Here is a 14,437-nt window from a genome sequence, read left to right on the forward strand (position 1 = left end):
ATCAGCAAAAATAGCCATAGACTTGTTAATGGAATGAGCCATTAAAGACAGACTTATTACCAATACTCATTTCTTTAAATTACAGACTGAACATGCTGATGCGGAAACTTAATCGCTAAGAATGATTGAACAAGTAAGGAAGAGTAAAGGCTTTTGTATGGAAGTTTTGCATGAGTTAAACTATGTTATTCCTCCACTAATTATTCTGCTGTTTCTAGACATTTAGAGAGAGAGAAAACTATTTGAAGAAGCTATTTCCCCAATTCATTTGCTTGGACCTTCTTACTTTTAGTCATGTCTTAATTTCTTTCTATCCAGCAGCATGGGAGGCAAATGTATTGAAAGTATCCGAGATCATAATTGCCATAATGAAGATGGAGGCAATGGGCATAGGGCAAGGAGTGAAGGACTTAATTTTTGTGAACCGCCTGGAGAGCTTCGGCTATTGGGCGGTATAAAAATGTAATAAATAAATAAATAAATAAATAAATAGGACACATTCCACTCATTACTGTTAGCATAAGAACATAACAAGAGCCGTATTGGATCAGACCAAGAGTCCATCTCATCCAGCCTTCTGTTCACACAGTAGCCATTGGTAATGGACAAGTAGGACATGAGTGCAACAGCACCTTCCTGCTCATTTTGCCTAGCAACTGGTATACGTAAGCATACTGCCTCTGATACTGGAAGAATATAGCCATCAGGACTGTTGGCCATTGATAGCCTTATCCATGAATTTGTCCAATCCCTTTCAAAGCCATCCAAATTGGTGGCTGTCATTACACCTTGTGGTAGTGAATTTCATAGTTAACTATTGCTTGTGTGAAGAAGACCATTTATCCGCTTACTAATAGGGACTGGCTGGCAAGATCACATTACGCCAGTCCTTTTACAACTTCATTGGCTGCCAGTCCAGGTCCGGGCCCGATTCAAAGTGCTGGTATTGACATTCAAAGCCCTAAACGGTTTGGGGCCAGGTTATTTGAAGGAACGCCTCCTCCCTTATGTACCTGCCCAGACGTTAAGATCATCTACAGGGGCCCTTCTCCGTGAGCCCCTGCCAAAGGAAGTGAGGCAGGTGGCTACCAAGAGGAGGGCTTTCTCCGCTGTGGCACCCCAGTTGTGGAATGAGCTCCCCAGAGAGGTCCGCCTGGCGCCTACACTGTACTCCTTTCGTCGCCAGCTGAAGACCTTTTTATTCACTCAGTATTTTAACATTTAATTTTAACTTAAATTTGAATTATACTGTTTTAACTCTGTATATTAACCTTATATCAATTTTGCTGCGTGGTTTTATTCCTGGTTGTGCTTTTTATATTGTATTTTGTATTTGTGTTTTTAACTTGTTGGTTGTTTTATGATGGCTTTAATTTTTGTGAACCGCCCAGAGAGCTTCAGCTATTGGGCGGTATAAAAATGTAATAAATAAATAAATAAAATAAAAATCTGTCCTGATTGTCCCACTAATGAGCTTCACCCTGGATTCTAGTATTATGAGAGAGGGGGAAAATGTCTTCCTATCTACTTTCTTCACACCATGCATAATTTTGTACACTTCTATTATGTCTCCACTTACTGTTCGCTATCTTGAGTTCCATTTGGTGAAAATGTGAGATATGAATGTACCAAATAAGATTAAGAATAGTTGTTGTTATTGTTATTATTATTAGATTTCATAGAATTGTAAAGCTATCCAGTTTCAACAGTTCTGTCTGTGATGTCAGAATCCACAGAATATTTACAAAAGGCGTAGTTTAATAAAAGAAAAATACCTCCAGGCACATGTCTATGGGAAGGCCAAATGCTAGATATGAGTGAAATAGCACCCTCCTGCTTGTTTCCCTTTTTAATTTGGATCTGTTTAGTTTCAAAACTGAGACAAGTTGGTTTCAAAACATCCCAGTGGTAATCAAGTCCAAGCATTATCACTGAGTCCAAAATCAACTGAAATGCATTGAATGTTTTATTGAAGGTAATAATAATAATAATACGGATAGTCATCATGGTGGTTACATGTGCACAACTTGGAAGCTGTTCTGTGGTTATATAATCAGCAGTGAGATAAAATATAACAAACTTGGGATTAACTAAAAGGAATGCAACTGCCATGGCATAAGTGTTTCTATTAAAATAGCTAATTGGACTGCTGGCACTGCTGTTCGAAAAAGGTGCAGGAGAGTGTTCCTTCGCCACACTCTCCTGCGCACTACTTGCATTTCAAAAGTTAAACTAAAATATGCTAAATAACCTAACTGCCACTTACTTTCCTCCTGCACTTAATTTTGTTTTAATTTCCTATAGCAAAACATTACTATATTCCAACTCCAGAAATACAACTATGACCTATCTTCAGAAAATACTCTTAAATTCTGACTTCAGAAAACAAAGTAATGCCTAAGTGCTAAAGAGGTCAATAGTTATGCAGATTCCTGGGTCTGAAGTCGAACAAAGATCAGAAGCAAAGACGTGCAGGTGAAGCTGAGAGCAAGGAAGAGACAAGACGGGAAAGGTAGCTGTGAAGTCAAGGGTCTGTCTGCATCACTGCATCTACTTGTATACTGTTGTTCTGGCCAGAGTCGGAGGCTTGCAATAGTGATGGGACCGATCAGAAATGAGCCATCTCCTTGTTCCATGTTTTACCCCTGCTTTGTTCTAGGGAATGTTTCTGTGTGTTCTTCAGAGACCTGGATATCTTATCTAGTGGGTACAGTATTTCACCCATTATCGGGTTGGCATGTGTCCCCCTGGTACATCTTCTTTAAGCTTATGGTCATTTCAGTCATCCTAACCACCGTTCCTGCTATTGTGATTTTGCATGAACCAGGAGGAGTTAAATAAGAATATTCTGGGTATATTTTTATATTGTATTTTGTATTAGTGTTTTTAAATTGTTGGTTGTTTTTATGCTCTTCGTGGTTTTAATTTTTGTGAACCGCCCAGAGAGCTTCGGCTATTGGGCGGTATAAAAATGTAATAAATAAATAAATAAATAAATATTATTAGTGCAGGCGACACCATGAGCTACTAGGCTCATATCTTCATCCCAAGTGGCCAAGTGTATGTCAAAGTTCTGTTCTTCTCTGTTATTTTTATCAACAGCTACAAGGTCTTGATGTAAGCATAATTAAAACATAACTAAAGTACAACTAGCTGCACCATACTTTTCCAATGCTTGCAAGCTCTTTCCACAGCCTTTAGTTCAGAAACATTATAATGCTCTGCCTTTTTTAAATGTGAGTCTGAGGCCTTAGCTAGACCTAAGGTTTATCCCAGGATTATCCCTGCCTGCTCCCAGGATATCCTGTGTGTCATTTACATGAACAGGGATGACCTCAGGACAATCCTGGGATAAACCTTAGGTCTAGCTAAGGCCTGAGCCTTCCTCCAGATCTCCACGTGAATCTTCTCCAGATTCTTTACTAGACTATTTGATCATCTCAGGACTAGGTTAACAGTTTGCTGCTTCTTTAAGATGAAATCAACAATATTATTTAACCCTTTGGGTACTAGTTTAACATATACCAGCAAATGGTTTTGAGAGGTATACTGCCTTTGATACAGGAAATATATAGTTCTCATGGCTAGTAACTACTGGGAACCTAATTTTCCAATGGCTACAAGACATGGTGGGTATATATTACATCCACTATCAGAGACAGCATGCATATCAAAATCTACCAATCCATCTGGAGGAGACTTTTGGGTCACGGTTGATCTGAAGATCAATTTATTGATCAGTACATAGTCAGGCCTATGCTGCATTCTCCCTCCCATTTGATAAATCTGATTAAAGACTTGTATACTGTAAAGGTCATTGTAGTTGAATTGTGACATGTGCTAACCTCTGCCTCCTAGACATTAAAAGCCCATCACATGGTGGGCCACTAGTCAAAAATTAGTTGCACATATGTCTCCCTCCAGCTTTAGGAAGCATTTTAATGACTTGATCCATGAGTCACACATTTGCTAAAGGGTGAAAATGATGATATTAACTTGTTGCAGAGTAAACTCAGATTTTGGACCACATTACTTATATAGTGTACATGAAGCATGGAAGCAAGAGGAATCTGAAAAGCAAAAAAGTTCAAATTAACATCTTAATTTTGTGGCCTTAAAGTTTTCTACCCACATACTAAATTATTTATTGCTATTTTATTGTGGTTTATCCTTTCCTTTCTTTCCTATCCTTACTGTTGTTTATCCTTACTGTTGTCTTCCATGCTGCTTTTATGTTAGGTTATATTGTTTTTTCATATTGTATGGTCAGCTTAGTTTTACTGTAATTTACATGACAAGAGCTGCCTTGTGAGAGCTCGGCTCTAAAAAGCAGCTGAAAAATATTCTAAATAAATAAAGGGTCTAATTTAGGGTATGTTTAGTAGGAATTAAAAGTCCCATTGGATTTACTAAGTATGGACTTCTGAGTAAACATATTCAGGATCAGGCTGTTAGTTTTGTTAACATGCTATTAGTTTATTAATGTTTACGTCCACTTGCATGTCTTCCTTTAATTATAAGGCCTCTTCTGCCTCTCCCCCACGCCTCAGTTTGTGTTAATACCTCTATTTCTTTCAGTACCCACTAAGAGATCAGCAATGATTGGACAGGAAGGACCCATGTGACTGGCCTTACCCATGTTCCCACACCATTGTGTGAATGTAAGCCTATGCGGCAGGGTCTTGCTATTTACTGTTTTACTCTGTACAGCACCATGTACATTGATGGTGCTATATAAATAAATAAATAAATAAATAAATAAATAAATAATAAAGAAACCATATGGAAATGGCTCCTGCACTGCTGTAGTGTCATACAATGAGGCATTAAATTCTAGCTGGATGTTCCAGCAGACAAATTATGTTAGTCTATAGTAGCAGTGGCAACATGATAAATTATAAGAAACCCAATGCAGATGTAATGCTACCCAGAATTAAGGAACCAGCAGTATTCTGTACTTCTCAGTAAACACAGTCATGCCTTTCCTTCAGTTGTCTCTTTCATTTCATGATGAAATCTGTTGAGGGAGGGTGCATCATGTCCTGTTTGTGGGTTTTCTGTGGGCATTGGTTGGCTACTGTGTGAACAGAATGCTGGACTAGATGGATCCTTGGTCTGATCCAGCAGGGCTTTACTTGTGTTCTTCTGCTGTCTTCTACTTGGGTGATTGACCCTGGTTAAAATGAACCTAAGGATGTTCCTTCTCAAAAGCCTAGCAAGACAGGATATACCTTCAGGTTTCGTAAGGCTCCTGTAGTGGGAGGGGATTAGATGTCAGCAGAATTGAGCCCTGTGACCCAGAGTATAAACCAAGGATAGACAACCCAATGCCCCCCAGATGTTAAGAACATAAGAAGAGCCATGCTGGATCAGACCAAAGGCCTCTCTGGTCAAACATTCTGTTCACACAGTGGCTAATCAGATGCCTATGGGAAACCCACAAGCAGGGCAATAGCATCCTCCCACTTGTGTTCCCGAGCACCCTGTGCATCGAGGCATCCAGCCTCTGATACTGGAGATAATATATAGCCATCGTTATATATCACCGTTGGGAGCGGTCATTAGGGGATTTGGAGCTAAATGCCATCAATGCGCTGATGACACGCAGCTCTATCTCCCTGTGACAACTGAATCAGGTGAGGCTGTGCAAGTCCTGGACCAGTGCCTAGACTCAGTAATGGGCTGGATGAGGGCCAATAAACTGAGACTAAATCCTGGCAAGACGGAAGCCCTGTGGGTGAGTGGTTCCCGAGTCCGGGAGATAGGCTCATTGCCTGTTCTGGATGGGGTTGCTCTGCCTCTGAAAGAAGAGGTTCGTAGTTTGGGGGTACTCTTAGACCCATTTCTGTCATTGGAGGCTCAAGTAGCTGCCATGGCTCGGAGTGCCTTTTACCATCTTCGGTTGGTTCGCCAACTATGGCCTCTCCTGGACAGGGATAGCTTGACCACGGTGGTACAGGCATTGGTAACCTCAAGATTGGATTACTGCAATGCGCTCTATGTGGGGCTGCCCTTGAAGCTGCTCCGGAAGCTGGAGCTAGTGCAGAATGCTGCAGCTCGGCTGTTGTCTGGAGCTGCCCCTTTCCAGCATGTAACTCCTCTGCTGAGGGAACTGCACTGGCTGCCTATTCGCTACCAGGCCAGGTTTAAGGTTCTTGTACTTGTGTACAAAGCCCTAAACAACTTGGGACCAGGATACCTGAGAGAGCGCCTTCTCCCTTACCAACCTGCCCGGTCACTGAGGTCATCCGAGGGCCTGCTCCTGGTGGTTCCACCTAGATCCATCCTCCGATTGGAATCCACCAGGGGAAGAGCCTTCAGCGTGGTGGCACCCCTCCTGTGGAATTCCCTTCCTCTGGAGGTCAGACAGGCTCCAACCTTGTACTCCTTTCGGCGCCTCCTGAAAACATCTTTATTCCAAGAAGCCTTTCTTTAACATGCAGCCTTGGATTTCTGTGTTGTTGTTTTTTGCTTCTTTTTAAATTTTATTTTAACTGTTTTATTCTGTTTTTATTTTATTTTTTTATTTTTTATTTTATTCTGTTTTTCTTTTCACCGCTCCGAAATTTTTTCAATGAGGAGCGGTATATAAATATTTTAAATAAATAAAATAAATAAAAGAAATAAATAATCGTGACTAGGAACTATTGATAGCCTTAACCTCCATTTTTTTTCTAATTTTCTTTTAAAGCTATCTAAGCTGGTGGCCATGACTTAGGGTGACCATATGAAAAGGAGGACAGAGCTCTTGTACCTTTAACAATTGCATAGAAAAGGGAATTTCAGCAGGTGTCATTTGTATATTGGAGAACCTGAAATTCCTTCTTCATCACAACAGTTAAAGGCGCAGGAGCTATACTAGAGTGACCAGATTTAAAAGAGGGCAGGGCACCTGCAGCTTTAACTGTTGTGGTGAAGATGAAATTTCACCAGGTTCCCCATATATACAAATGATACCTGCTGAAATTTCTTTTTAATACAACTGTTAAAGATACAGGAGCCCTGTCCTCCTTTTCATATGGTCACCCTACATGACTACATTTTGTGACATTTAATTCTATAGCTTAGCTCTGTGCTGTATAATTCCACTGAATTATCCATTATGACACCAATATATTTTCCCCAATTAATTATAGCAAGATTAGATACCATCAATCTCTATATGAACTTAGATGATTTCACCCCCAGCCCCAAATATGCACCTCTATTCATTCACTTACATTGAATTTTATTTGACTTTTCTTTTTCTTCCTTTCTTTTTTACCATGTGCCCAGTTTGAGGGGGGAAATGGAGCTCTTTGCAAAGTCCTGAATAAATTGATGTCATCCTCAAACTTGGCTGCCTCTTTGCTGCAATGTATAGATCAGTGGCTCACTACTCAGGGGAGTGGCTCCCAAATCCACACAAGACTTCCAGTTCAATCCCAGCAGCTCCTGTTAGTTATGCACTGGTCCCAATACAAATCTTTGGGAAAGCGCGCTGCCAATTTATACCTACCCTCTGCTTATTTTGTACTAATCATTTACTCATTCATAAGGTGTTCTATTTTATCTCATGACTGCAAAGTTTACTTAGGGCTCATCTACACTAAGCAGGATATTCCACTATGAAAGCAGTATATAAAAGGTAGGAGCCACACTACTGCTTTATAGCGGTATTGAAGTGCACTCACAACTGTTGGGGCCCATCACACAAACCATATACCACTTTCATAGTATTATATCCTGCTTGTTGTAGATGTGTCATGGGCCCCAGCAGTTGTCAGTGCACTTCAGTGTCACTATAAAGCAGTAGTGTGGCTCCTGCCTTTTATATACTGCTTTCATAGTGAAATATCCTGCTTGGTGTAGATGAGCCCTTGGTGTTAGTAAGTTCCACTGAAGTCAGTGGGACTTACTTCTGAGTAGACATACATAAGATTCCATTGTATTAGTAAATTACTCATTTAGTAGTTTTACCCAGGATCCTTTAGTGAGGATTTCTGTGAATGCCCAAATATATAAGGTTCACCAGATGACCACTTTCTATCTTGTAGCAAAGGAATTTATTTTGCAGAAGCCATGCTGATTGTTCTTCAGCAGGGCTTGTTCTTCTATATAGTTAATACTTCTAGTTTCAATACTGCTTTCCGCCAATTTTGCCAGGACATTAATTCTCTGCCTTTCCATCAGAATCTCTTTCTAAAATTCATTGAATATATAGGTTAAAGGAATGGCAACTTTTAGAAGTAAGGATCCTGGGGTATTTTCCTTGTTCCTCTTGACAAATAACTTTCTAACAAAGGGGTGACAGGGAACCTGTTTCAACTCAAGAGCTGTATTGCCTCCCACCTCTAGGGAGACACTTGCCAGTAGGGAACAGGGACACCCATTCTCCCTCACACACACGTGCACACATACACTCTATTCGCACACACAGTCACTGCAACTCTCTCTTCAATGCAGCTGCATTGGTGATGAATAAGCTGCTCCTTCAAGAAACATCCCTTCAAGGCACTTCTGTTCTGGAGCTTTGGAGCAGTGGCTTCCAAGGAAACTGGTTCTGTGGGCTGCACTTTCCCAACCAGAAACATGAGGGCTTTGTGGAGCTTCCAGGAACTACAGCTTTAACGTGCCAGGAGTGCCTTGAAGCATCTACTCCTGAGGAAGCTGGCTCTGGAAGCCCCTCACCCTTCTCAAAGGCATGGGGTATGCAGGGCTGTCTTTCTTAGGATTCACCACTCAGGGGCCATGACCACTTCTGCTTGCCTCTCACTTTTCTCAGTAGGAAAAACAAGGAATGTTTGCTTCTAGGCACCTGGAGAACCTTGAAATAGCAGCTTCCATAGTAGGTGGCTCTGCCCGACAGTGAAAAGAGGGCCAAGTGGATCTTCTTTAGGAAGGGTTTTCAGGGAGGCGGAGGAGCCTCTGTGGGCCAGGTGACAGCCTTTGTTGGCCAAGGAGGCCCACCTCTGAAATACAGGAAATGTTGGTCCAAGGGGGCTTACTTTGTAATGCAGGAAATGTTTAGCTTCTTCAAGCCAGAGAGCTGGAATCATCGTTTTAAACCAAGCAGGAACAAAACACCAACAATATTTTATTTATTTATTTTATTTATTACATTTCTATACCACCCAATAGCCGAAGCTCTCTGGGCGGTTCACAAAAATTCAAATCATAGTAAGACAACCAACAGGTTAAAAGCACAAATACACAATACAATATAAAAAGCACAACCAGAATAAAAACCACGCAGCAAAATTGATATAAAATTAAAATACAGAGTTAAAACAGTAAAATTTTAATTTAAGTTAAAATTAAGTGTTAAAATACTGGGAGAATAAAAAGGTCTTCAGCTGGCGACGAATAGCAGCTCTCCAGCTCTTACATGATCCAAAACTGAACCATTTTAGTTGTGCCAGACCTGGTTTTGTTAGTCATTTGTAGAACTTTAGTCACATACAGAACCAGTTGCAGTTGAACCAGAACTAGAGCTAAATAATTATGTTTTGTCTTCCTCCTCTGATGAAAGTTCCACTCATGTTATATCCATTTCCAGGTGAACCATACTCCACTACTTGACTGTACAAAATAAAATTCCTTTATGCTTACACTGCAGCCAAACACATACACACACACACACACACACACACACACACACACACACACGGTGATGGCTGTCTTGGCACAAGTAAAAATTTCATTTTGAAGTGGGAAATGCATTTTCATCATGTAGGTCAGAGTTGTTTCCATCTCCAATAAATGATTCATGACACTAGCTTTAAAAAAAATTGAAAGGATCAACACAGACAGCTCAAGTGTCTGTTCCCTCAAAAATCTTAGATTAAGGCATCATTTCTTGGAATCTGTGGTCACAGCCGTAATGGATCAGATGTGGCCAATCGTTTATTCCTACAGATGCTGGAGTGATAAAAGTGTTACGCTGAAACTGAAAGCCTTTGGGGGCAATGGGCAGATGATTGGACACTGTGTGAAAGAGATCCCTAGATGTGGTTTTGGAGTCTGGCCTTGGCACTAAACAGCTTAACGAAAGTAACAATGCTGGCATTGGTTAAGGAGGCTGTTGTTGAGAATGCTAATACATACTGAGTGAGTACCAAAAGAATAAGATGGGCAGGCTGCAGATGAGGAAGAAAAAACATGATATTTTCCTTCTTTATTTAAAATCCTGATGTATCTGGATGGGGAGAGGCATGTAAGCCATCTCTTCTCATGATGTAGTCTGTAGATGTGGAAACCGAATCCTTTCATTTTCCAGGGAAATATAGGCCTCAGATGGTCCCAGAAGTTATCATAATGCAGTAAAATACATGCAATTGTTATAGTATTATCTGCTTGGCCTTCAGGTTTTTGCAACATGGGCAGGAATGTTGCCTCTAATTAGTATTCATGTTGTATTTTTAGCTCCTGAATAAATATTATTTTCCAAAAATGCGGCAAGCTAATTAAAGAAGAATTCATTAAAGAAAATATTGTTTTTATTAGCACCAGAGCTTGTCTCGCTTTCTGTGTGTGTACTGCAGTGCTTTCCCCCTCTTTTCTCCACAGGGTAGATAGAACCATATGGTGATATTTATTCCAGATGAATTATTCCAGAATAAGAATGTGGAATTAGATGCAGGTTCCCATTTAAAATAAACATGCTGTGAACTTTAGGGCAAACTTGACACATAAAAAAGAAAAAGGGAGAGAGAGAGACTCAGGGTAGATACAGGTTCATTGTAAACCTTGCAAAAAGAAAAAAAGTGGAATAAAATGTGTTCTCAAAGAAGTGTACATTTTATGTTCTTGCAGGGAATGTAATATTTCTGATGCTTAGTTGTAAACAGCTCTGTATGATTAAGTTTGTTTCTGACATGACACAATTTAACATTTTAATACACCTACATATCAAGATTTTATGACTTTGGATTGTATCCAGACTTCACCATGGTTAGAGTAGACCCATTGAAATCAACAGGACGTACGTTAGTTATAACTAACGTCCCATTGGATTCAGTGAGTCTACTCTAACCATGGCAAAGTCTTGATCTAATATCTGCAATTTTAAAATTGGATTTTTCCCACAAGATGGCACTGTAATCCTTTAGATAGCAATTATAAAATAGAGTCTTATCCCTTTGATTGGAAATACTCTTCTTAGAGCCACTTAACAAATTACTGGAGACAAACATGTGTTTTTTTAAAAACTGTACCTACAATTGATTATCCTGGACACACATCTCTCTCTGTGTACATAACCTGCAGATCTATCTTTCAAAAATACACATGCATCAAGTTCTAAATACCAGCAGGAAAAGCCCTGTCTGAAGTAGTAGTTCATCATTTTAAAAAAAAAAGGCTTCACAATATAAAATTCTCATGTGAGTGATTAGCAATGATGGCAGGAATTAATAAATTGTGCTGTGATCCTGCACATGGCTGTGTGTTTAGGTATATGTATTTGTGGTGAAGTCTGCTGATTTCAATTTATTTATTGCAGCCAAGATGTTAAGTGAATTCAGTGGCTCTCAGGTGAGTAAGAGCTTCTCTACATAAGCAATTTACTGTACACTTGTGATTGGCCACCCACAGAAGTTTGTGGATCCTTTATACAATGTTGTGAACCTCCAGGATGTCTCCCACACTTTCCCCCGGTAATCTCGCTTTTTTTTTTTTTTTTTTTTAATGGAGATAATGTAGTGTTGAAAATAATCGTGGGATGTCCCCAGTATGTAAAGCTGGCATAGCACTATAATTCTGCTTCTGGATGGACCTATTTTATTGAACTTAATAGCATTACTGAGAGCAGAATGTTTCAATTCTAAATCACATGGTCGCAATCTAAGGAAGCCTGTTGTAAATGTGAAAAGATTCCAGAAGAAGAAACTCCAGTAAGGATGCTGATTTTTTCCTTAATGCAGAGAGCCTATAAAAGTAAGATGTGCAACAAAAAGTTCAATGTGGAGCACTTCTGTTTGAGCTCCAACCTACACAATTTTTCATTCCATCCTGCCTCCAATAGAGTCAGTTGTCCTTCTTGGCCAACTGAGTTTGTTTATTTTATTTGTGTGTTTGTTCATTTAAGGTGGCATACATCGCCCCCCTCCTCTCAATTTATCCTCACAACAACCCTGTGATGTAGGTTAAACTGAGAGTCAGTGACTTGCCCAGAGACCCCCAGTGAGCTTCCATGGCTGAGTGAGAACTAGAAACTGGATCTCCCTAGTCCTAGTCCAACCACTGAGCTACTTTGGCTCCTCATTGGACAGTTTTCAGATTGGTTGGCTTTTTTGCTCCCTTCAGTTTTTTTAAAGTTTTTTTTGGGTATATTTTATATTCTGCAAACTTTGGGGTCCTCTAGAGCAGATGATACCCTTTTGTAAGGGAGGGGTGCTATTTTGTCTATGCAATTATATGCTGTTAATTTATGATGTCAGAGGATACAACAAGGCACCTTAGGGTGTATCTCAGTACCTACGGCTGCCAGATGCCTGAAGAAAATGGTTGTGGACAAGTTTCTAGTGATTCTCAAAACAATATGCAGGTCTACCTAGAAAGTGATGGAGAGTTGCCAATAAAGTCTTCCCTGAACCTCCCACAAAAAGCTTATGCCATAACAAATCTGTGAAGACTTTAAGTGTAACAAGATACTGTTGTTTTTATTGCATCAGATTAACATGGCTCCCCCTTTAAAACAACAACAAGGATTCTTATGGTCGGACTTTAAAGGCAAACAGATTTGGCATCAGCTGTTGTTGACTAAAGTCTGTTTCATCAGAACAAGGAACATTGTCCTCATATGCATAGGTAAGGGGGAAAGAACTGTAAAGAAAAGACCATGAAATGCAGGATGTTTCATGTCTGATCATTCAAGTTTAAATATAACTCCTATGTTGCTGGGTAACATGGGTAGAAAGGTACTGTTGCAGTCATGTCCTGGTTGTCAGTTTTCCGTGAGCAGCTGGCATGCTACTGTGTGAGCAGAGTGCTGGACTACAGTAAGGGAAAACGTGATAGAGGTGTGCAAAATTCTGCATGGTGTGGAGAACGTGGTTAGGGAGACGTTTTTCTCCCTCGCTCATAATACTAGAACCCAGAGTCATCCCATGGAGCTGATTGGTGGGAGACTCAGGACAGATAAAAGAAAGTACTTCTTCACACAGTGCATAGTTAAACTATGGAATTTACTACCACAAGACATAATGATGGCCACCAATTTGTATGATTTTAAAATGAGCTTAAAGAAATTCCTGGAGAAGCTGTCAATGGCTACTACTAGTCTTGATGGCTATAGGCTACCTCCAGTACGAGAGGCAGTATGCCTATGTACACCAGTCGCTGGGGAAAATGGGTGGGAGTGTCCTATTGCACTTGTGTCCTGCTTGTGTGTTTTTGGTTGACAGCTGGTTGGCCACTGCATGAACAAAATGCTGGACTAGATGGATCTTTGGTCTGATCCAGCATGGCCCTTCTTATGTTCTTATATAAGGAAAGAATAGTGACCATCCATCACAGAAGTAAGAGGTTGTTCCATCCTTTATCATATTTTTTATATGAGCAGATGGTTTTATTGACACTTTGTAGTAAAGTACTTTTAACAACAAAAATTGTTGAAGCAGCATAGTACCTTGACCATACAACTTTAATCAGTTGGCAGATTTTTAAAATTTATTTATCTTAACCTCAGTACATAGAACATTGATGAATAAGGAATTTATGTACAGGTTTATAGCTAATAAACTTTAAGAAGATCCCTGTTTGTGACATTTGTAAAAGCTCCTGCAAAAATAATAATTAAAAATTGCCCACACAACCTTTTCTGGGTCTCATCAATTGCATATGAGGTCTAGTAAACAAACATAGTAAAAGTAAATAATCAAACGCTTATACTGCGAAGTAGCATATGCTTCGTTGATCATTTTCAAGCCACAGATGGTGTACTATTAGAGAAGCGGAGGGACACAAATAGGAGCCAGTAAATGAAATGCTTATAGCAAACAGGTCATTTGAAAACTCTACTATTGTCCTAAATTACAACTGGGTCCAGCCACTTTAGGAGGGTTTGTTACAATAACCCAACCACTATATCTGCACCTTTGGTGGTGGGTTCACATTGCCTGTTAACTATGACAAACAGCAACTTGATTGCAAACGGCAGCTAGGCACACACAACTTATTGATCAAGCCAATCGTTCCTTCGTTTCAAAGAAGTGAATATGTTTTAACTACCTCATGAAAGCACATCCCATTTGAAATGGCATCCTGGGACAGCAGTAAAAGCATACAGTCCTCATTATTTAGGGTTCTTCTTCTGTTGCGCAATTCCTCAGGTCAGAATGTTTTGTTCCGGAAAAATCCAGCATTACTTTGCCTACTGCTATAGCATATTTGTCATTAGTGTGATTGCTGTGTGTCTAAGTCAATAATGCAGAACTGGCGTCCCAATCCAGCCCTC

The sequence above is a fragment of the Elgaria multicarinata genome, chromosome 9 (assembly GCF_023053635.1).
Source record: "Elgaria multicarinata webbii isolate HBS135686 ecotype San Diego chromosome 9, rElgMul1.1.pri, whole genome shotgun sequence".
NCBI classification, from domain to species: Eukaryota; Metazoa; Chordata; class Lepidosauria; order Squamata; family Anguidae; genus Elgaria; species Elgaria multicarinata.